Here is a 21777-nt window from a genome sequence, read left to right as displayed (position 1 = left end):
AGCCCAGTGGGCCCTATCATCTGCCCACATTGTTTAAAGAGCATCTCAATGGATAAAAATGACTTGGAAATAAATGTATCTCATCAAGCCTAAGGGTACGGCCACACTGTCAGGTTTGGAAGCCAAAATCAGGAGTGGATCATAAATGGAGATAAGGCTACTTTCACACTGGCGTTTTGGCTTTCTGTTTCTGAGATCCGTTCAGGGCTCTCACAAGCGGTCCAAAACGGATCAGTTTTGCCCTAATATATTCTGAATGGATAAGGATCCGCTCAGAATGCATCAGTTTGGCTCAGTTCCACCTCCATTCCGCTTTGGTGGCGGACACCAAAACGCTGCTTGCAGCGTTTTGGGGTCCGTCTGACGAAACTGAGCCAAACGGATCCGTCCTGACACACAATGTAAGTCAATGGGGACGGATGCGTTTTCACTGACACAATATGGCACAATAGAAAACGGATCCGTCCCCCATTGACTTTCAATGGTGTTCGAGACGGATCAGATGCAGACGGTTGTATTATCTGAACTGATGCGTTTGTGCAGATCCATGACAGATCCGCACCAAACGCGAGTGTGAAAGTGTCCTAATGTATAAAAGACAGATACAACTTCTCAACTCTTTTTTGAATACACTCCTGGTTTTGACAACTAAATTGCATGCAGAAACCTGACCGTGTGGCCGTACCCTAATTAAAAAACCTATGGTTGGCAGGAATGTCTTCAAAATAAAATAAAAAAAACACCTTTCAAAGAGCCTTCCATTCCAGCAGGGTGGTCCAGTGCTAGTGACATGCACGTGACCACTGAGGCTAGTGAGTGACTGCAATGGTTTCGTAACCATGAATGGTTCCTCCACGATGGGGACCGCCGGGACCTGCATTGCTGGACTGGTGGATGACTGGAAAGGTGAGTTGGTGTCTTCTTTATCTATGAACACAGTCCGGCCGGCCATTATTATTATTTTTGAAATTTTGATAATTCATTTCAATGGGGCCGCAAAGGATGTGGACAGCACACAGTGGGCCAGATTTATCATTAGCTCAGGTCAGAATAATGGAGTGAAAAAGTCCCAAAAAAGTCCCAAACGCTAAAACTGCGCACAAATTTGCGACTTTTTTCTGCTCTGCACTATGCTCGCCAGTTTTCTGAAAGTGGGCGTGTTTTCTTATGTAAATTAATCTCTAGACAGATTTACTATTGGGACTATTTAAAAAAGTCGCAAAAAAGTCGCAAAAAAGTCCCAATTTCACTCCAGTGAGGACCATGCTTATCTTATGAGACTTTTTAATAGAACATGCGACTTTTTCATAAAAACGTGCGACTTTTTCGTAAAGATGTGCGACTTTTGTAAAGCTGCTTACTGACGGATAAACTGCTACCGTCAAACCACATTTATTACAGTCTTAAAGGGCCGATCATAAATCTGACTTGGCTAAAACTGACTTTAGCCATATGTTAAAGTGGAGTGAGCTGTCAGAGTCATGATAAATCTGGCCCAGTGTGTTGTCCGCATCCGTAGTTCCGTTCCGCAGACCGCAAAAAAGATAGAGCATGTCCTATTCTTGTCCGCAATGGCGGACAAGAATAGGCATTTCTATCACAGGGCCGGCCATGTGCGATCCACAAAACACTTGTGGTCGTCGGAATGGACCCTTAATATGTATTCAGTTATTTCAAGCAAAGAAATTAACAAAAATACAAACTACTAATGGTGGCCATTACAACAGCCATAGGAACTGCCACCTAATTTTACACCGATAACTATTCCTATGGTTAATGCATTTTAACCTGCTTTTTTTTCTACTGCTAAGTACTCTTATGACTCTGGCATTGTATTTGGAAACCAGGAAGCTCAGGATGAACAGCTATGGTGACCTATTGAGTAGGCAGCCGCATACCGTTCATAAAGTCATCCTTACACATGAGAGACATGTAAGCATCAGGAACTTCATTTTCACATAGTCCATATTACAACCACTGTTAGGCAACATGCACATGACCGTCCCTAGGATCCGCAAAAAAACGGAAGCCGCCCGTGTGCCTTCCGCAATTTGCAGAACGGAACGGGCCGCCATTGATATAACTGCCTATTCTTGTCCGTTTTGCGGACAAGAATAGGACATGTTATATTTTTTTTTGCGGGGCCGCGGAACGGAGCAACGGATGTGGACCTCTTTTGCGGCCCCATTGAAGTGAATGGGTCCGCATCCGAGCCGCCAAAATGGCGGCTCGGATGCGGACCCAAACAACGGCCGTGTGCATGAGGCCTTATTTCGACTTTATCACGTTAAAGTGACCATCCTGGAGCAGCTGGGGTCAAAATGCTGCTGACTACATCTGTACTTTTCCTCATATTGATGCTGGTATATAGAACCCTGGAAGTGGGTCCTTCCTGGATGTGTGAGATGTTGGGTATGCTGCTTCATGGTGTGCGGGAATCTGTGCTTCTTGGCTGTAGAAGCCAACGTGATCAACCTGACTAAGTTCAAAATGGATTGCTTAAAGAGGTTGTCCAGGATAAAAAAAATAAAAAAAAACATGGCTGCCTTCTTCCAAAAACAGTGCCTCCCCTGTCCATGGGTTGTGTCTGGTACTGCAGCTCGGCTCCATTGAAGTCAATGTGGCAGAGCTGCAATACCGCATACAAACAATGGACAGGTGACGGTGTTTTTTCTAATTCTGGACAATCATTTTAAGGCACGGCTACACGGGGACAGGATGATTCTGTACAGTTATCCAAAAAAAGGCAAACACAAATACCAGAACCATATAATATCAGTCAGGAAAGTAGAGAACTGTTTTATAGGGGTATGCCAGTTGTTAGAAGTTATCCCCTACCCACAGGATAACTATTAGATCGGTGGTGGTCCTACCGCAGGGACTCCCACTGATCACGAGAACGGGGGCCCAGTATCCCCTGCAGCCCCCCTGAAAAGAGCGGAGCGGCCGGTCGCATATGCGCATGGCCATTCCATTCATTTCTATGGGAGTTCCGGAGATACAGCGCTCACCTATCTCCTCCGGAATTCCTGAAGAAATTAATAGACAGGCAGCACGCATGTGCGACCAGCCGCTCCGTTATTTTCAGGGGTGTTGCAGGGGGTACAGGGCCTCCGCTCTTGTGATCGCTGGGGGTCCTTGGGCACTGGTTACACTACAACTTGTGTATTGTTGAGATATCCAGTATCACATATCCATTCCACATGTATCTGATATCATTTGTTCTACTCTTAGGCTACTTTCATACTCGCGTTTTGTGCGGATTCGTCTTGTATCTGCACAGACGGATCCGCACCAATAATGCAAACGCTTGTATCCATTAATAATGGATCCGTTTGCATTATTCATTCAAAAAAAAGTCAAAACGGATACGTCTTGACTTACATTGAAAGTCAATGGGGACGGATCCGTTTTCAATTGCACCATATTGTGTCATTGAAAAGCGGATCCGTCCCCATTGACTTACATTGTAAGTCTAGACGGATCCGTTTGGCTGCGCATAGTCAGACGGTCACCAAAACGCTGCAAGCTGCGTTTTAGTGACCGTCTAAAAAACGCAACGGAGACCAAACGCAGCAAAATTGATGCATTCTGAACGGATCCTTATCCATTCAGAATGCATTGGGGCTTAACTGATCCGTTTTGGGCCGCTTGTGAGAGCCCTGAAACGGATCTCACAGGCGGACCCAGAAACGCCAGTGTGAAAGTAGCCTTAGACGTAACATTTCTAAAAAGCTGAAGTTTTACTGACTTAGGGATATCGTTCCAGTGGGTGTTCCATACCTGAACGCAATAATATAAACAATTAGAAAACTATGAATGGACGGAAAGGAAAGGTCTTAACGCTTTTCCATATCTAACTATTCTAAACTCTGAAAGCTTGACATTTACCGAGTACATTGTGAATCCCTCCCGGAATTCCTCTGCGCTCTAATCCTGACATAATAGAATTGTATTCGTGTATGATTAAAAAACGGAAGCCGCCTTAAGTGTGGCAGTTACGCCAGGGATGTAACCCTGTGCACTTCTATATGAAAGGCGGACAAAAAGTCGATAAAAGCTAAAGGATCCAATGTACTAGGTGGCAGAGATGGATATTCACGGAAGGGATGGGTGCATAAAGTTAATACTAATATAAATCTCTATATGGGAATCCAAAAAATAAAGAAATATTCAGCCAAGTGGGCAGCAAGCGAATTAATCCAGATAATGAAGGCTGCCTCGTCACGAAAGAGAGGACACTGAGAAACCTTAAAAGAAGGTGAATCACTTTATAGACGGCCGTCGGGAGTCGAAACCAACTTGATGTCATATAGCAACAAAACAATAATACTATTACTGCCCGACAATATTATGCCGGTAGCCCGCCACGACGTCCCTAAGTACCGTCCATTAAGCATCTGCTAAATGTAACTTAATACCCCATTGATGCATGTTACGGTTCAAAATGGCTGCACATAGAGCTCGAAAATGAATATTTCCAATTTGTAATGCAATTTCCGACACCATGCCTGCCTCGCGTGTTTCCGTGGATGCACGGATCCGAAAAGCAAGTAATGCAGTTACGGTATTGAGTTCTATGTCGAGATGTCGTTGATTAGATGAATACTCTGTTGCCCGCTTTTTGACGTTATCGGCTGTGTACGTAAAAACACAACTTACTATTGACAGGCGAGACGCCTGCCGTAAATACATATCACATCAAGGCACAGAAAAGAGGAACCCAACTCATTAGGACCAGACATTACTCCCATAAAATGTCACTACCAACCTTGTTACTACGGCCCCTACCCTAATACGGCTGCACGGCGAGCTTTCGATTCGTTATGCTGGCGCAGGTCAGCCTATAGTGCTATTCATGGCTATACCCTGAGGAAATGTACGGCTTATTATGACAATGCATTTTCTACTGAGCCCGAAAATGTCACCACTTCAAAGCTTCCTCCACTATTCCGAGACCACCACCCAGATCTGCAGCCCCTTCCCCGTGATTAATATGCAGAACCCGGTGATTCATTTAAATCTCGAGCAAAAGGCTACGTTACGTCCGACTGTTTATCTCTCTCGAAGGGGAACGCCAAGAATATTTCAATGACACTGGCTGCCGCGAATCTCATGCCATGCAGAATATCGAGAGGTACTCACAAATAACACCTTCGGCATGCCATGTTCAATGTCGTCAGGACGGTCACGTTCAAGAGGAGTTCGTTCCGGATCTCGGGGAGGGGGTTCTATAGGCGTTTCGTGTGCTGCAATCTACAGTCCAGTCTGCTCATTCAGCCTTGTCCTCAGTGGAGAGACATGCACCAGTCAGCCTGTGATGTAACCATCTTCAAGGGCTGCGTGCTATCAACCCTCTGTGGGGACCGGTTGTGAGAAAGCCCAAGAAAAATAAAAAATAAAAACAGCCGATGCTACTTGCCCGAGAGTAATCGAGGTCGAGTAAGCAAACCACCAGCGAAAAGATTGCAAAAAGAGGTGTTTTGTTGTTTTTTTGGGATCTTTTGCAGCCGAGCTGTCATTGACGCGCTCCTCTACACCCTGTGTGCGTGTTTTGCATCAGCTGGAAGGAATGAATGAGAGGCAGAGGTAGAATTCACCATCTTGTCTCAGCATCATAGTACAGTCCGCAGCATCGGCAGCTCATTGGCTCTCGCATCCCCATAGAAACAGCAGCATCTGTGTCGGAGAAGATTCCCTCTCATCTGCAGTTTCTGCTTGTACACAATGCTAGGCGCTGGGAAGGCAGCAGGATTTAGCTTCAGTCAGGAAAGCAAAAAATAAATATAAAAAATATGCATAAGGAAAGAAAGCAGAGGTCACCATAAATGATGTCATGCTCACAAAATAACAACGCCTTCCAGGGCTTTTGCAGCAGTAAATAATAGTCCGTGTATAAGCCGTTCAGAGGCGAGCTGCTGTGGACACAGCCCTGCTTAATAATTTATCTGCAGAGCTACTTCTATTCTGGGGATTGACAAAGCCCGGGTCATTTCAGTAGTGCAGCCAGACGATGGGGTTGAGGCAAGAATCTAGGTCATGGCTGTATTTACTGGTATATAGGTGTATACTGGGGGCTGCTATAGAGGAGATCCGTTTTAAAACTTGGGACTGACGTCCAATATCTTGGGTGGACGGATTGCTGCTAGGATCTCGAAATACGATGCTTTAAATATATGGGGGGGAGGGGGTTGTATAGTTCTGTTCAGGATTAATATAAGGAGATATTGAATTGCTTAGATGGCTACTGATTTCTTGTAATGAATCGGCCTCGTCAGTTTATAATAATGAATTACAATAAAAGGAGAATTTATCACGCCCTGCACCACGGAAATCTGGCTTTAAAAAGTGGCAAAGTAGGGCTATTGAGACATTTTGGGATTTTTTTGCAAAAATGTGCAACTTTTTGTATTTTTATACTACTCAATCCAGTTCTGAAAGGTGTGGGGGGGGGGTGGGCGTGGTTAGCTATGTTAATGAGTCTGCTGACCTATCTACAGAAAGGCCAGGGGGCCAGGGGCAGACTGGCCATAGACCCTACAGGGAAATATCCCGGTGGGCTGATGCCCAGGGAGCCGCCCAAGCCCTCTTCTCTGCCACTGGCTGGGTACAATTAACACTGTGAGAAGGGGCATTGCTAGGGTCTCAAAAGATCCGGGGCCCAAGCACCAATGCATATGGCCCAATTCTCTAAGTTTAACAACTGCGTCCCCCCCCCCCCTGCAAACACTAGCACTGAAGACATTTTGCTTTACTTGCTATACAGCAGCACGCACCTCTCACATCCAGGGCCTCCCAGGTGATGTCTCCTCTGATGTAGTTCTTCTCTGTCATCCTTTTCTCCATTCAGTTCAGACAACTTCTCTCAGCCGCCTCGTCTCTGCAGAGGGTAACACACGGACATCTTAGCTTCCTTACTTTTCTGTACCCCCGAATACTATCCTAAAGAAAAAAATTAGTGCCCCCCATAGTAACAGTATTCCTAATAGTCCCAACAATAGTAATACCCTTTTAGAATGCTTTCATTAGTAATACTGCCCCCTACTGGACCCAACAGTGATAATGCTCCACAAGAGTGCCTCTATTAGTAGAAGAGCCCTCCAGTATTAATAATACCCTCACAGAGCCCCCAGTAGAAATAAGGCCCTCTATTATTCCCCCAGTGGTAATAAAGCCCTCTACAGACCCCTCAGTAATAATAAGGCCCCCATAGTGCTCTTAGTAGAAATAATGCGGATCCCTCCTATAGTAGTAATAAGAACGCCTAATGTCCCCTGGATTTAATATGCCCCCACAGTGCCCCCAGTATTTATACTGCCCCCTACTGTTATAATGCTCACCCTGAAGCGCCCCCAGTATTTATAATTCCGCCTGCAGTGCCCCCTGTAGTTATATCGTCCCCTACTGTTATAATGCTCGCCCTGAAGCACCCCCAATATTTATAATGCCGCCTGCAGTGCCCCTTGTAGTTATATTCCTCCGTTTAGTGTCCTCAGAAATTATAATTCCTCAGCACCTCCACCATACAGTCCCATGTAAATAACACTATTTCTCTCTCTCTCCGCCATAGAGTCCCATATAAATAACATCACACCATCTCTCCAGCCCCCTCCAATATACAGTCCCATGTAAATAACATCCCTCTCTATCTACAGCCCCCTCTAAAATACAGTCCTATGTAAATAACATCACACCATCTCTCCTGCCCCTTCCAACATACAGTCCCATGTAAATAAATCACCTCCTCAATATTCAGTCCCATATAAATAACATCACTCCCTCCCCCAGACACCTTCCACATACAGTCCCATGTAAATAAAACCACCCCCTCCCCAACCACCTCCAACATGCAGTCCCATGTAAATAACATTACCCTTTAACATTCAATCCCATGTAAATAATATCACTCCCTCCCACAGCTGCCTTCAACATGCAGTCCTATATAAATAACATTACCCCTCAACATACAGTCCTATGTAAATAACATCACCCTACCCCAGCCACTTCCAAAATTTCAGTCCCATGTAATTAATATCACTCCACCTCACTGTCCCATGTAAATACCCTACCTCCCTTCAGCCCTAACATACAGTCCCAGTTAAATAACTACCACTCCCAACATTGCTCTGCCTCGGCCTCTCACACTGAGTAATCTTCACTTACCTCTCCTCATGTAGCAGACCTCACCTCAGCCTCTTCCCAGGACTTCTCTTCACTGCTGAGCCGTCCTCTCCTGCACTGGTCACATGATGGTGACATCATCCCAGGTCCTTTTCAGCTACTGCATTTAGAACTGATCACATGATCTGTGAGGTCATCACAGGTCCTTCAGCTCTTGCAATGCATTAGATTCAATCAGGACGGCAATACAGTTATATCTAACAGGCGGACAGGACATTCAGGGCCTGAGAAAAAACATCAGGGGCCCAGGCCCCAAATGTTTTGACCTAGCAACGCCCGACTATGAGGATCAAGTACTCATGTACCCGGACAGCGACCCCACATGCCCTCCTGAATTAAACTGCTGTGGCCTCATCTTCTAAGCCCCCTGGTCCATATCTTAATCAGAGACAACTGGTGAAGCAGGACAGAAAATAGCAGCTAAAGTGTATTGTACAACACTGTGGTATTTGGTTCTGCTGTTACAGCATTTTGCACTATGGTATTTTTGGCCCCGCCTACTTGTGTTCCACCTTATGTCAATTTTGACCCGCCTACAACATGAGGCCACTTTGATTTATTTTTTTCCAGGGCCACTTTAAGTTCCCAGTCCGCCCCTGTTGTGAGCATAGCCTAAGGTCAACAAATTATAGGACATTTTCTACCAGAGAGCACAAAATTATTTGCCTGAAACTTAAAGTGTACCCATCAGCAGGATCGACTCTATAAAACCAGGCATATAGTCTGGTAGGGTTGATCCATCCAGTTGTGAAACTGGTTGCAGCATTTCTGAGAAAAATACATTTATTCTTTAAATCAGGGCTTCAGTGATCAACGGGGCGTGGAGTAATGCGGGAAGAGGGGTAAGCACAACCTGTATGAGGGGCCCGGGCATTTTGAGGGGCATTATAGGGGTTGGATAACTCCTTTAAGATCAAGAAACTGCATTAACAGTGACACCAAAACTGGAGTACGTGAAACCCCCCAAAGTGTATTATATGGTTAGCATTACCAAGACATATGAGATGTCCTTATTTATAGGGGTTGTCTCGCTTCAACAAATGGCCTTTATCATGTGGATGCAGTTAATACAAGGCACAATGCATTGTGATTGTCCATGTTGCTTCCTTTGCTGGCTGGATTCATTTTTCCATCATATTATACACTGCTTGTCTCAATGGTTATGACCACCCTGCAATCCATCAGTGGTGGTCGTACTTGCAAATTATAGGAAAAAGTGCCGGCCTCTCTGGTGTCCGAGACCGTGTTAGTGCGCATAGGCCGGCTCTTTTTCCTGTAATGTGCAAGCACGACCACCGCTGCTGGATAACAGGGTGGTCGTAACCATGGAAGCTAGCAGTGTATAATGTGATGGAAAAATGAATCCAGCCAGTGAAGGAGGCAATATGGACAATAACAATACATTAGTAAGTGCCCTTTAGTAACTGCATCTACATGATAAAGGTCACTTGCTGAAGTGAGACAACCCCTTTAAGATATTTAAACCAAATTTTTGCCTTGGTTACGATGGATTTCTCTTGCCCTGCTACCAAAATTGCAGTGATGTTAGGCTCTGCGGGATGGAGATCTTGGAGCTTGTTCCAACTTATAACCCCAGCTTCTGCATGCTCTCATGAAATTCCTATTAATTTGTGTAAAGAAATGACTTGCTAGATATTGTAGGATCCATCAGCAAGTGAGTATTTCTTTAGGCTGCATCAACACGACTGTGGAACAGCCTTGCCCATTTTGTGGACAGCAAAAAACAGACACAGGGCATGTGCATCGCGTGTGGACCCATTGACAAAATGCGGCCGAAGAAGGGCTTCCGTGTGTTTCCATGGGCTTCTGGGTCCGTGCCTCCACGTCGCAAAAGATAGGACATGTCCTACCTTTGGCCGCTCCTTGCAGATCGCAGATCCATTGCCTTCAAGTTCACAAAGCCGGTGTCTGTGTTTTCCAGATCCGCAGTTTGCGGTCCGGACAATGGGCACAGCCGTCCCGCGGTAGTGTCAATGTGTCTTCATACAGAGGATGGGGTATTTTGTGATACCGCACAATGCAGATGCTCAGGTCTCATAATCAGGAGGCAAGGAAAACTCCTGAGATCTTGGCATTATATGAACTCTTGAAATGATAATTATTGCAGCACGCCAGACCTGCAGGGTATAGCGAAGCGAGGTCACGGTTATAGGCAAGCGAGGGTTGCTCACTGTATTGGAGAACCCTGGGCAGGCATGCGGCAGTGAAGGAGAGGTAGACACAGTTCCTCTGGGGCACACTCTGTATATAGGGACCAGGCCTGATGGTGGATGAGGTGCCCTGGATGTTACAGGTATTTTTAGTGCCTGGGGCAAGGTCCCTGTTGGATTCGTGACGCCAGTGCCTGTAACGGTGGCACACCGATTTATAGGAGGAATAACTGAGTACTCAGTGGATAAACCAAACATTGCTTTACTTGGTGAACACAGTCCAACTTTGTACATACAGTTACAGGTGATTGTGATGATAATGCAGTCCCTTGAACAATACTTCACAAGCAGGTAGACTTTGAATAATGGCAGGTATTAATCATGCAAGATACTTGGAGGGCACAACGGTTAATGCTTTGCAGTGCAATGCTGCTCTATCCCCTTCAGCTATTCTAGCTGGCTGGATCCCAAGGCCCGGATGCCTAAATGCTGGCTTTAATCCTTGGTATATAAATCCTCTCTCCAGTATTGGCGCTTGCTGTACTTTATAGAACCTCTTCCCATCAGGGTACTTATCTGACTTGTATTATCCTTGCTTGGTTGGGAAGCTGCAGGTTTCTCCCAGGAGGTGCTGTCCTGCAACTGGGGTGTCTCTACTGAGCTAATCCTAGCCTCAGGAGCTTCAGGTGGACGAAGTAACTCCTCTAGTCCCCTGGAATGAACTAACTTCCCCTGTCTGGGCCTACCTATATATGACCAGGGCTCTCTGGCTCCCTCTAACGTCTGGGAGGCTAAACTGCACCCTAATAGGCCTGACACCAGTTAACACAGGGAAATGCATACATATAACATTACAGGTAATAACAACACATTAACCCCTTTTGTGCAGTGCCCATCTTAACCTAGTGGGACACTACATACCACCACGCTATAACGTTGCCCGACCTCGGCGCAACATGGAGGGGCCCTGCCCAGCTGGATACTGCACCTGAAAAAGAGACAAAAATGCAAAGTAGGAAAAACACATCTACATTTGCAGAAGCACATCACATGCACAAATCAGGCAGTCCACTGGCCTAGGAACAAGTTTCGGTGAAAAGGGGCGTCGTTCTCTTCTCTCAGGATAGTGTAAGGGAACAGGGGCGCTGACCTGGTGCAGCGTATCAATAAACCAGGATAGTCCATAAATGCAAATTGTCCATAATATAACAGTAGAACAATATAAAACGATGTAAAGTTCTTGGAGGCTCAAGGAACAAATATGAGTCCGTACCCAGGCTTACAACAGAGTTAAACAGGGGTTTCCCGTGAGGGGCTACCTGGGCTCATGATGTAGTCCTCAAACCTCACAGGCGGGTGCCCCCTGGTAGAACGGGTAGACCTCCTTAGTGGCGGAGATTCTTCCTGCCTGGACTCAGGAAGGTCAAGAGAGCTCACTGCCTCTGGAACTTCTTCAGGAGCTCTTGGAGGTGAAGTCTCCTGAGACGGGAGACCAACAGGAACAGGAGCAGGAACCAACAAATTCAGCCAAGGCGTGAGGGCCCAGTGGAGCGGCTCTTTATCATGGATCAAGTTCTCCACAGCCTGCATAGGGTCCATAGGTGGAGCCGGCAATTCCTCCTCAGCAGGCTCAGACTCCATCTCCTCCGCCGCTGGTTCTCCTTCAATACAGGGCTTGAGGCGGTTCCGGTGAACAACTTGGGGACCTTTTCCTTCTCTGGAGACCTGGTATATGTGGGCTGCAGCATTAGGTATGGCAGTAACCAGGTAGGGAATCCTTTCCCATTTGCTGTCCAACTTGCTGGTCCGGTGGTTGTTTTTCAACCAAACCTTGTCTCCAAGAGCCAGGGGTCCCGCATGGGCAGTCTGGTCGTAGTCTTTTTGCTGGCGTTCCCGGACATTTTCCATGCGTTCTTGCACAATCTCCTTGGCATTAAGAAGACGCCTCTGGTGCTCCACTACCCAATCAGTCCTGGGCAGTGGGTTGATCACATCCGGCACTTGTACCCCCAGGGAGTGATCCGCAGGTAATCTCCCTTGTCGCCCAAACATCAGGTAGAACGGGGTGTAACCGGTGGAACAATGGATGGTGTTGTTATAAGTGTACATCAGTTGTGGCAACAGAGTAGGCCAATCACCCCTCGTATCAGGGGGTACCGCTCTCAGCATTTCAATGAGAGTTTTATTCATCTTTTCACAGAGTCCGTTACCTTGCGGATGATAGGCGGTGGTCCGGACTTTCTGGCAGTTGTGCAGCAGGCACATCTCATGGAACAGCTGTGACTCAAACGCAGACCCTTGATCGGTGAGGATCCTTTCTGGACAGCCGTAGGGCAGAAGGAAATGTTTCCAGAACGCCTCCGCTGTAGTCTTGGCTGTCAGGTCTTTCAAAGGCACTGCTACGACAAACTTGGTGAAGTGGTCAATTATAGTCATGGCATATGTATATCCAGAGCGACTCGACTCCAACTTCACATGATCAATCGCGACCAATTCTAGAGGAGCTGTACTTACAATAGGATGGAGAGGCGCTCTCTGGTCATGGCGTTCCGTCCGCCCCACAGCACAGGCAGTGCATTCTCGGCACCATTTCTCGATATCTTCTCTCATCCCAATCCAATAGAATCTCCTCCGTATAGTGGCCTCAGTTTTTTGCACCCCGAAGTGTCCGGACTGGTTGTGGTACATGTCCAGTACCAGGCTGGCATCCCGACGTGGCAGGAGAATCTGATAGACTCTATCATAGGACACTGGATCCAGACTCCTTCTGAGCAACAGGCCTCTTTGAAGGAATAGTTGGTGGCGATGTCTCCACAGTCTTACTAGTTCTGGGTCTGCACTCTTCCTCCGGATTTTCTCAGGGATTTTCCCACTGGTAAGGAAGTCCAGCAGTTCACCCAGGACTCTACTTTCGGACTGGAGCTTAATCCATCTTTCTTGATCGCCTCCGGACTCAGGATCATCTGAGGAGGGAAGATCAGCAGCAGGGAGATTTTCAGTACGGATATTATCCTGCTGGGCGAACTTATTGTAGAACGCAGGCATCTCCACTTCTTCCCAGGCATCTTTTAGATCATCTGGGGCCTATGTAGTGGGAAGCCGCGACAGGGCATCAGCATTATCATTGGAGCGGCCTGCCCGGTACTTCACAGTAAAGTCATAGTTGGCAAGGCGGGAGGCCCATCTTTGCTCCAGTGCCCCTAACTTGGCCGTGTTCAGATGCGCCAGGGGATTATTGTCCATGAAGGCAACAAACGGTGTGGCAGCGAGATAGTCTTTGAACTTTTCAGTCACAGCCCACACTAAGGCAAGAAACTCCAGCTTGAAAGAACTGTAATTCTGATCATTCTTTTCAGCTCCCTTCAGGGATCTGCTGGCGTAGGCAATTAACCTTTCTTTGTTGTCTTGCACTTGAGCCAACACGGCCCCCAGGCCTCTTTTACTGGCATCCGTGTAGAGGAGGAACGGCTTCTGATAATCTGGGTAACCCAGAACAGGGGGTTCAGTCAACTTCTTCTTTAGGATTTGAAAGGCAATTTCCCGTTCTTGGTTCCATTCAACAGGAATAGGGGTTTTCGGGCTCTTCTTTGGATGCCCCCTCAACAGTTCCTGGATGGGATCCGCAATTTGTGCGAAGTGCGGGATGAAACGCCTGTAATACCCTGCAAAACTGAGAAAGCTTCTCACCTCTTTCACGGTCGTTGGAGTAGGCCAGTTTCGGACAGCAGCCAGTTTATCAGGATCAGGCTGTATTCCATCGGCACTGACAACGTGCCCAAGGTATTTGACCGCTGGTTTCAGCAGGTGGCACTTGGATGGTTTGATCTTGAGGCCATATTTAGCAAGAACTTGAAACACCTCACCCAGGTGCTTTAAATGGTCCTCATACGTCTTGGAATATACAATGACGTCATCCAGATATAAGAGTACAGTCTCAAAATTCCTATGGCCTAAACAACGTTCCATCAGCCTCTGGAACGTTCCTGGAGCGTTACACAGTCCAAACAGCATATAATTGAATTCAAACAGGCCCATAGGGGTAGTGAAAGCAGTCTTTTCTCGATCTTCTGGGGCCATGGGTACTTGCCAGTACCCACTGGTTAAGTCCAAGGTAGAGAAATAGGCTGATGACCCCAGAGCAGTCAAGGACTCCTCAATGCGTAGCAATGGATATGCATCTCTGTGGGTGATTTGATTAATTTTCCTGTAATCCACGCAGACCCTTATGCTGCCATCTTTTTTTCGGACAAGAACTAGGGGCGCAGCCCAGGGACTATGGCTGTCCCGAATTATATTAGAGTCTTTCATCTCTTTTATCATTTCTTTCACAGACTGATAGGTAGTAGGTGCTATGGGTCTGTGCCTCTCCTTAATAGGAGGATGAGAGCCAGTGGGTATGGTGTGTTTGATTACACTGACCTCTCCGTAGTCCGTGGAGTGCTTGCTGAAAGCCTGGTGGTGCTCCTTCACCAGCTTCAGGACTCCCTCTATTTACTCTTTTGGGGTGGATTCGTTCCCCACATGTAGTTCTCCCCACCAAGATGTTGTAGGGGTGCTGCTGCTCTGTGTGGTCTGGAACGCCTCCGTGGCAGGCAGACGAATCACATCCTGGAAAGACACTTGAAAAAGCTGAGCAACGGGGCAGTGTTTAAGGAGAGTAACGGGATGATCCCCAAAGTTAATTAAGCGGACAGGCACTTTACCTTGAGACACAGTCACCATGCTCTTGGCTGTCCGTACGAAGGGATGATTTTCAAAGGTAATAGGTTCCACTAGGGCTTGATAGTCCTGGCCCTGGATCCCTAACACCGCACGGCACCACAGGATGATCTGGGAATTTGGAGGCAGAATTACCGGCCGGTTATCCCGGATCCGGACAGTGCAAATTTCTCCTTTCTTGTTGGCAAACTTTTGTTGAGCACTCAGCACACTAATAGTCTTTTGGATAACTCTTCTAGAAGCAGGTGAGGCTGAAGATATAGTTTGATTTAAGGCGTCAAGCACTTCAGAGTAACAATTTTTCAGAACGTTAGTCCCTAAGATCACAGGGTGTCCTCCTTTATCTCCTGCTTGTACCACAATCACGCCTTGCTGTGGCAGGGTGGCTTCTCCCACTTGAAGGGTAGGTTCCCAATACCCATGCACTTTCACTGGCTTACCGTTGCTGGCAATGATATCTAGCCAGGACTCTGGTGGCTGGGTGAGAAGACTTTGATCCCAGAACTGGTCAAAGGCAGGCAGTTGAATGGTGGTGACCTGTGACCCAGTGTCCAAGAGGGCTTCAAAGGGTATCCCGTTGATGCATATATTAATTTTTGGACGGGATCCTACATACTTAGGCATCCAGCTTGGATCCTTTGGACCTACTGTTCTACCTCCCGAGGGGCGGTCCTCTGCCTCAGGGGTTGCCCGTTTAACTGCCAGCACATTGATTCAGTATGTCCATATTTCTTGCAGTGGTGGCAGACAGGCTGTTTTCTACTTCTGGGCCGGTACCTCGGTGGCCCATCAGGCTCTTTTGGGTATACGTCTCCATATGCAGGTGGGAGCCTTGGAGGAAGAGGACTTTCATCTTCTAGTAATAATGGTCTCTCCCATTCCTCTATCTTTTTGCACACCTTCTCTAGACTTAGAGTAAGGTGGTTCACTTGCTCCATGAGGGCTGCCACTACGTCTGTAACTGGAGCTTGGGTCGCCTGACTGACTCCTGCAGGTCCCACATTAACAGTCTTTGGTTGGCAAGCCTGGGGTTCATAGGAGGCTGCCGGCCCTGGAGCAGGGTTCTGGCCCAAAATACTGATGGTCAATTCTTTAAAGTCCAGAAATGCACAGTGGGGGTGTTGAGCTGACAACATGCGTAGCTGGCCCTTTAAATGCTCATTACTTACGCCTGCAATTAATTGCTCTCTAAGAGTCCGGTCCTGGTCCTCAGCTTCTTTAGGATCCACTTGGACTACAGCTCTCAGTGTCTCTTGTAAGGACAGGGCAAAATCACGGAGCGACTCCCCAGGTTGCTGCTTTCTGCTGAAGAAACGCATTTTAACTTCTGACACCGTTCTGGCCTCAAAGGTGGTGCCCAAGCGATCAAAGATCTGTTCCAGGCTACTTTTCTCAGAGCGGGGCCACGACATGACTTCCCTGCGGGCGGCCCCTTCCAACTGAGCTAGGAGAATCTCCATTTGCTGTTCGGCATTTATGGGGTAAAGCCGGAACAAGGCCAGTATCTGTTCCCTAAAGTCCTTTAACTTATGGGCTTCCCCTGAATAACGTGGGAACCAGGGGGCCCCAAAATAGTACGGCATAGTTAGCGGCATCATGCTTGGCGGTGCCGCGGCGGCAGGGGCCCTAGGGTCGGCTGGGGATACTCCAGAAGGCACGACTGGGGCCACCTGTCCGATTTCCTCAGGTGTGGACATGGCGTTGCTAGGTGAGTATGGCCCTTTAAATGTAGCAGAGCGGACCGGAGCAGCAATGATAATAATTTTATTTTATTTTTTTCACAGAAAAGTCTTTTGTCGCTAACGGGGCTCCCTCCGGTGCCCTGGCAGGGGTCGGGAACGTTCCGGTAAGGTAAATAGCAGAGCCGGCAACAGTTTAAAGTTGGTACTCACTCCGGTGGTGCTCGCTCCAAGTCTCGCGAGATGCGTGGCTACAGGCGTCAGACGTCCTGCATACAGCGTCAGCAGGTGGGCGCGGCCTCTCGTAGCTCCGGGACTCAGGTAGGCTCCGGGACTCAGTTCACCGGGCGCACTTGTAATCCACCTCAGGTTTAAGTGGCAAAATGGCTGTCTATTCACTGACAGCAAGCGGTGGCTCAAACAAGCAGCAAACAGTCCAGAAAACACTATCTTCACACCGCTAATGATGACAGTTCTTTGGCCCAGCAATTTAGAATAAAACAATAGGGCTTGCTCACTTTAAGGCAGTTTTTAGCACACAGTTTTATATCCGCAATGGCGCAGGAATGTTCCGTAAATCCTGTTCGTGACGCCAATTTATGCAGCACGCCAGACCTGCAGGGTATAGCGAAGCGAGGTCACGGTTATAGGCAAGCGAGGGTTGCTCACTGTATTGGAGAACCCTGGGCAGGCATGCGGCAGTGAAGGAGAGGTAGACACAGTTCCTCTGGGGCACACTCTGTATATAGGGACCAGGCCTGATGGTGGATGAGGTGCCCTGGATGTTACAGGTATTTTTAGTGCCTGGGGCAAGGTCCCTGTTGGATTCGTGACGCCAGTGCCTGTAACGGTGGCACACCGATTTATAGGAGGAATAACTGAGTACTCAGTGGATAAACCAAACGTTGCTTTACTTGGTGAACACAGTCCAACTTTGTACATACAGTTACAGGTGATTGTGATGATAATGCAGTCCCTTGAACAATACTTCACAAGCAGGTAGACTTTGAATAATGGCAGGTATTAATCATGCAAGATACTTGGAGGGCACAACGGTTAATGCTTTGCAGTGCAATGCTGCTCTATCCCCTTCAGCTATTCTAGCTGGCTGGATCCCAAGGCCCGGATGCCTAAATGCTGGCTTTAATCCTTGGTATATAAATCCTCTCTCCAGTATTGGCGCTTGCTGTACTTTATAGAACCTCTGCCCATCAGGGTACTTATCTGACTTGTATTATCCTTGCTTGGTTGGGAAGCTGCAGGTTTCTCCCAGGAGGTGCTGTCCTGCAACTGGGGTGTCTCTACTGAGCTAATCCTAGCCTCAGGAGCTTCAGGTGGACGAAGTAACTCCTCTAGTCCCCTGGAATGAACTAACTTCCCCTGTCTGGGCCTACCTATATATGACCAGGGCTCTCTGGCTCCCTCTAATGTCTGGGAGGCTAAACTGCACCCTAATAGGCCTGACACCAGTTAACACAGGGAAATGCATACATATAACATTACAGGTAATAACAACACATTAACCCCTTTTGTGCAGTGCCCACCTTAACCTAGTGGGACACTACATTATGAGCAGAGAATAATCAGCTCATTTGTGAAGTACCAGTTTGTGCTTAGATTAAGTTTATCATTTTCTGAATCGGATTGGGTTTCGCCACATAGAACAGAGAAAAATAAATAAAAATAGGCCAACACAGAAAGTCATATAATGATGTGCAGTACATGCAATCACTTTACAGTAATACAACGCTGCAGGGGTGGACTGGGAACCTAAAGGGGCCCTGATAAAAAAAAAAATAATCTAAAAAATGACCTCATATGGTCGGGTCTAAAATGGCAGCAGGCAGGGCCAGCATCCTGCTACAAGTGGGGCCAATGCAAAAATACAATGGGATACCACTTTAAGACAATAGGACCCCGATACCCAACTGTATAGTCAAATATGGAGTACCACCATTTTATATACAGCCCTATAATGACAAGTGAAGCACACAGAAATATGCCTTATTTGTGTCTGGACCCATTATAGTCCACGGACACAACATGGATGTCATCTGTGTTTGGTCCATGGCTTTTACAGATCGTTGCTAGAATATGCTCTTTAAATTGAGTTATACATGAAGAGCAAAAAACAGACACACGGACCAAACATGGATGCTTCATGGACATCTCCACAGATGAACCACTGACCATCTTGTCACAGGATGTCATCACAGACATGTGAAAGAGGCCTTATAGTGAGACAAGGAGTACCATAACTATAAAGAGAGGGCTATGGTGACATATGAAGCATCAGAATTACATATACATCCTGTGGTAAAGTGTATGGTAAAGTCCTGGAAGGGGTGTATATCCCACCCGGTTCCTCAACTGGGTGAGGTAAGTAAAATCCAGGAAGATGGCGCTTGCTTCAGCAAACGTAGTTGCTGGAGCTATTTTTTGTTAAAATTCAAGGGCTGGATTTTATTTGGACTGGGAAGGTAGGTTTGGTAGTGGGACCTCCCCAGTCCACCCTCATTCCAGGGCATGTTTTCCCCTAGCCTGAGGGATTCCCATTTGTAGTCCAGCTGGGATTGTTAGGGGGAAATGAAAGCACATCCCAGGCTGTCAGTCAGAAGGAGTTATGCCTGGAAAAAGCCTAGGAAGCTGGCTGCCTTGCTGGCTAGTGAAGCCTGATTCTCCGAGTGTGACCTTGGTTCCATACCTAGTGTTTTCTCTATCTGTTCTGCATATTTTCTCTGCTTTTATGATCCACTCTGGATTTTGGCTTCCAAAACTGCATGCAGAAACCTGACCAGGTGTTTAGACCCTTATACAAGTAAATAAGTAGTATAAAGACATGTGACTTAATAGGCAGTATTAACCTCTTCAGGACATCTGCCATACATATATGGCAGAAGTCCGATCTTTAAAAATGGCACCCACGTAAGAGCAGAGGGGGAGTCATAGCTGCCAGGTTTCTGTTGTTTTAAATAACAGTCACCCAGAGCTAATGTCTGCAATCGGCGATAACACTGATCACATACATTTAACCCCTCAGAAGTCAATTGTGACCACTTCATCTGAGGCGGCTTTCCTGGGGAGTGCTGAACTGCAGGGGCGATCAGGGAAGTCATTTGTTCTCTGTGGTAGCCTTGAGCGTTAGAAAGGCCCGAGTCTACCACAGTAATACATCTATGGGAGGAGAAGAGATCTGATAATTGCATGCTTAAGTCCGCTAGGAGGCATTTTATAAAAAAAAAAAAAAAGTTGTAAAACATATTTAAAATAAAAAATTCTAATCACTCCCTTCTGCCCTTTATAAAAAATAAATAAAAAAAAGATAATTTGCCCCGCCACATTTCAAAATGGCAGTACTTTTAAAATATGATTGTATTTATCCTGTACGGTGAACGCTTTAGTGGGGGAAAAAAATCTAAATGGACGATTTGCCACTTTTTCGTCAGTTCATCTTCCCCAAAAAATCGGTACAAACACTTCATAAATGTCTACTCCGCCGACAAAACAGGCAAAAATACTCCACTTTTCTGGGGCAGCGCATTTGATACATTACCCTTTAGTTCTTTCTCTGATGGACAAGGACATTGCACTTATCACATGGTTGCCCATTCATTTAAATGGCAGGTAACCATCCAGTGTAAATGTATGACCAGCTGCAACTTCTCATTGGGGAATTTCAGAAGCTGGAGCAGCATTGATTACCTGACAAGTCCTTGATGAGACAACGCTCATGAAATAATTAATGTGCAACCGGCTATTGCTAGCTCATGCTGGAGAAGCCAAACACTGGTCCTGTCCCTCTAAAGCCTCATTCACACGTCAGTGTTTCACGGACGTGTGTTGTACGTGTTCTCCACCCACAGCACACATCCCCATTCATTTTAATGCCACACATCAGTGTTTTAGCACGGTCCATGGGTCCGTTTTTTTAGCACAGGTGCATGCTCTATTTTGTTCACGGATCCATCACGTCCATTATAGTCTATGGCTCCGTGAAAACCACAGATGCAGCACGGATGCCATCTGTGTTGCATCCATGTTTCACGGATCATTAACCACCTCAGCCCCCAGTGCTTAAACACCCTGAAAGACCAGGCCACTTTTTACACTTCTGACCTACACTACTTTCACCATTTATTGCTCGGTCATGCAACTTACCACCCAAATGAATTTTACCTCCTTTTCTTCTCACTAATAGAGCTTTCATTTGGTGGTATTTCATTGCTGCTGACATTTTTACTTTTTTTGTTATTAATCGAAATTTAACGATTTTTTTGCAAAAAAATGACATTTTTCACTTTCAGATGTAAAATTTTGCAAAAAAAACGACATCCATATATAAATTTTGCTCTAAATTTATTGTTCTACATGTCTTTGATAAAAAAAAAATGTTTGGGTAAAAAAAAAATGGTTTGGGTAAAAGTTATAGCGTTTACAAACTATGGTACAAAAATGTGAATTTCCGCTTTTTGAAGCAGCTCTGACTTTCTGAGCACCTGTCATGTTTCCTGAGGTTCTACAATGCCCAGACAGTACAAACACCCCACAAATGACCCCATTTCGGAAAGTACACACCCTAAGGTATTCGCTGATGGGCATAGTGAGTTCATAGAACTTTTTATTTTTTGTCACAAGTTAGCGGAAAATGATGATTTTTTTTTTGATTTTTTTTTCTTACAAAGTCTCATATTCCACTAACTTGTGACAAAAAATAAAAACTTCCATGAACTCACTATGCCCATCACGAAATACCTTGGGGTCTCTTCTTTCCAAAATGGGGTCACTTGTGGGGTAGTTATACTGCCCTGGCATTCTAGGGGCCCAAATGTGTGGTAAGGAGTTTGAAATCAAATTCTGTAAAAAATGACGAGTGAAATCCGAAAGGTGCTCTTTGGAATGTGGGCCCCTTTGCCCACCTAGGCTGCAAAAAAGTGTCACACATCTGGTATCTCCGTATTCAGTAGAAGTTGGGGAATGTGTTTTGGGGTGTCATTTTACATATACCCATGCTGGGTGAGATAAATATC

Source organism: Bufo bufo, chromosome 9 (genome assembly GCF_905171765.1).
Source record: "Bufo bufo chromosome 9, aBufBuf1.1, whole genome shotgun sequence".
Lineage (NCBI taxonomy): Eukaryota > Metazoa > Chordata > Amphibia > Anura > Bufonidae > Bufo > Bufo bufo.
The sequence above is the reverse complement of the archived record's forward strand: the minus strand, read 5'-3'. Positions refer to the sequence as shown.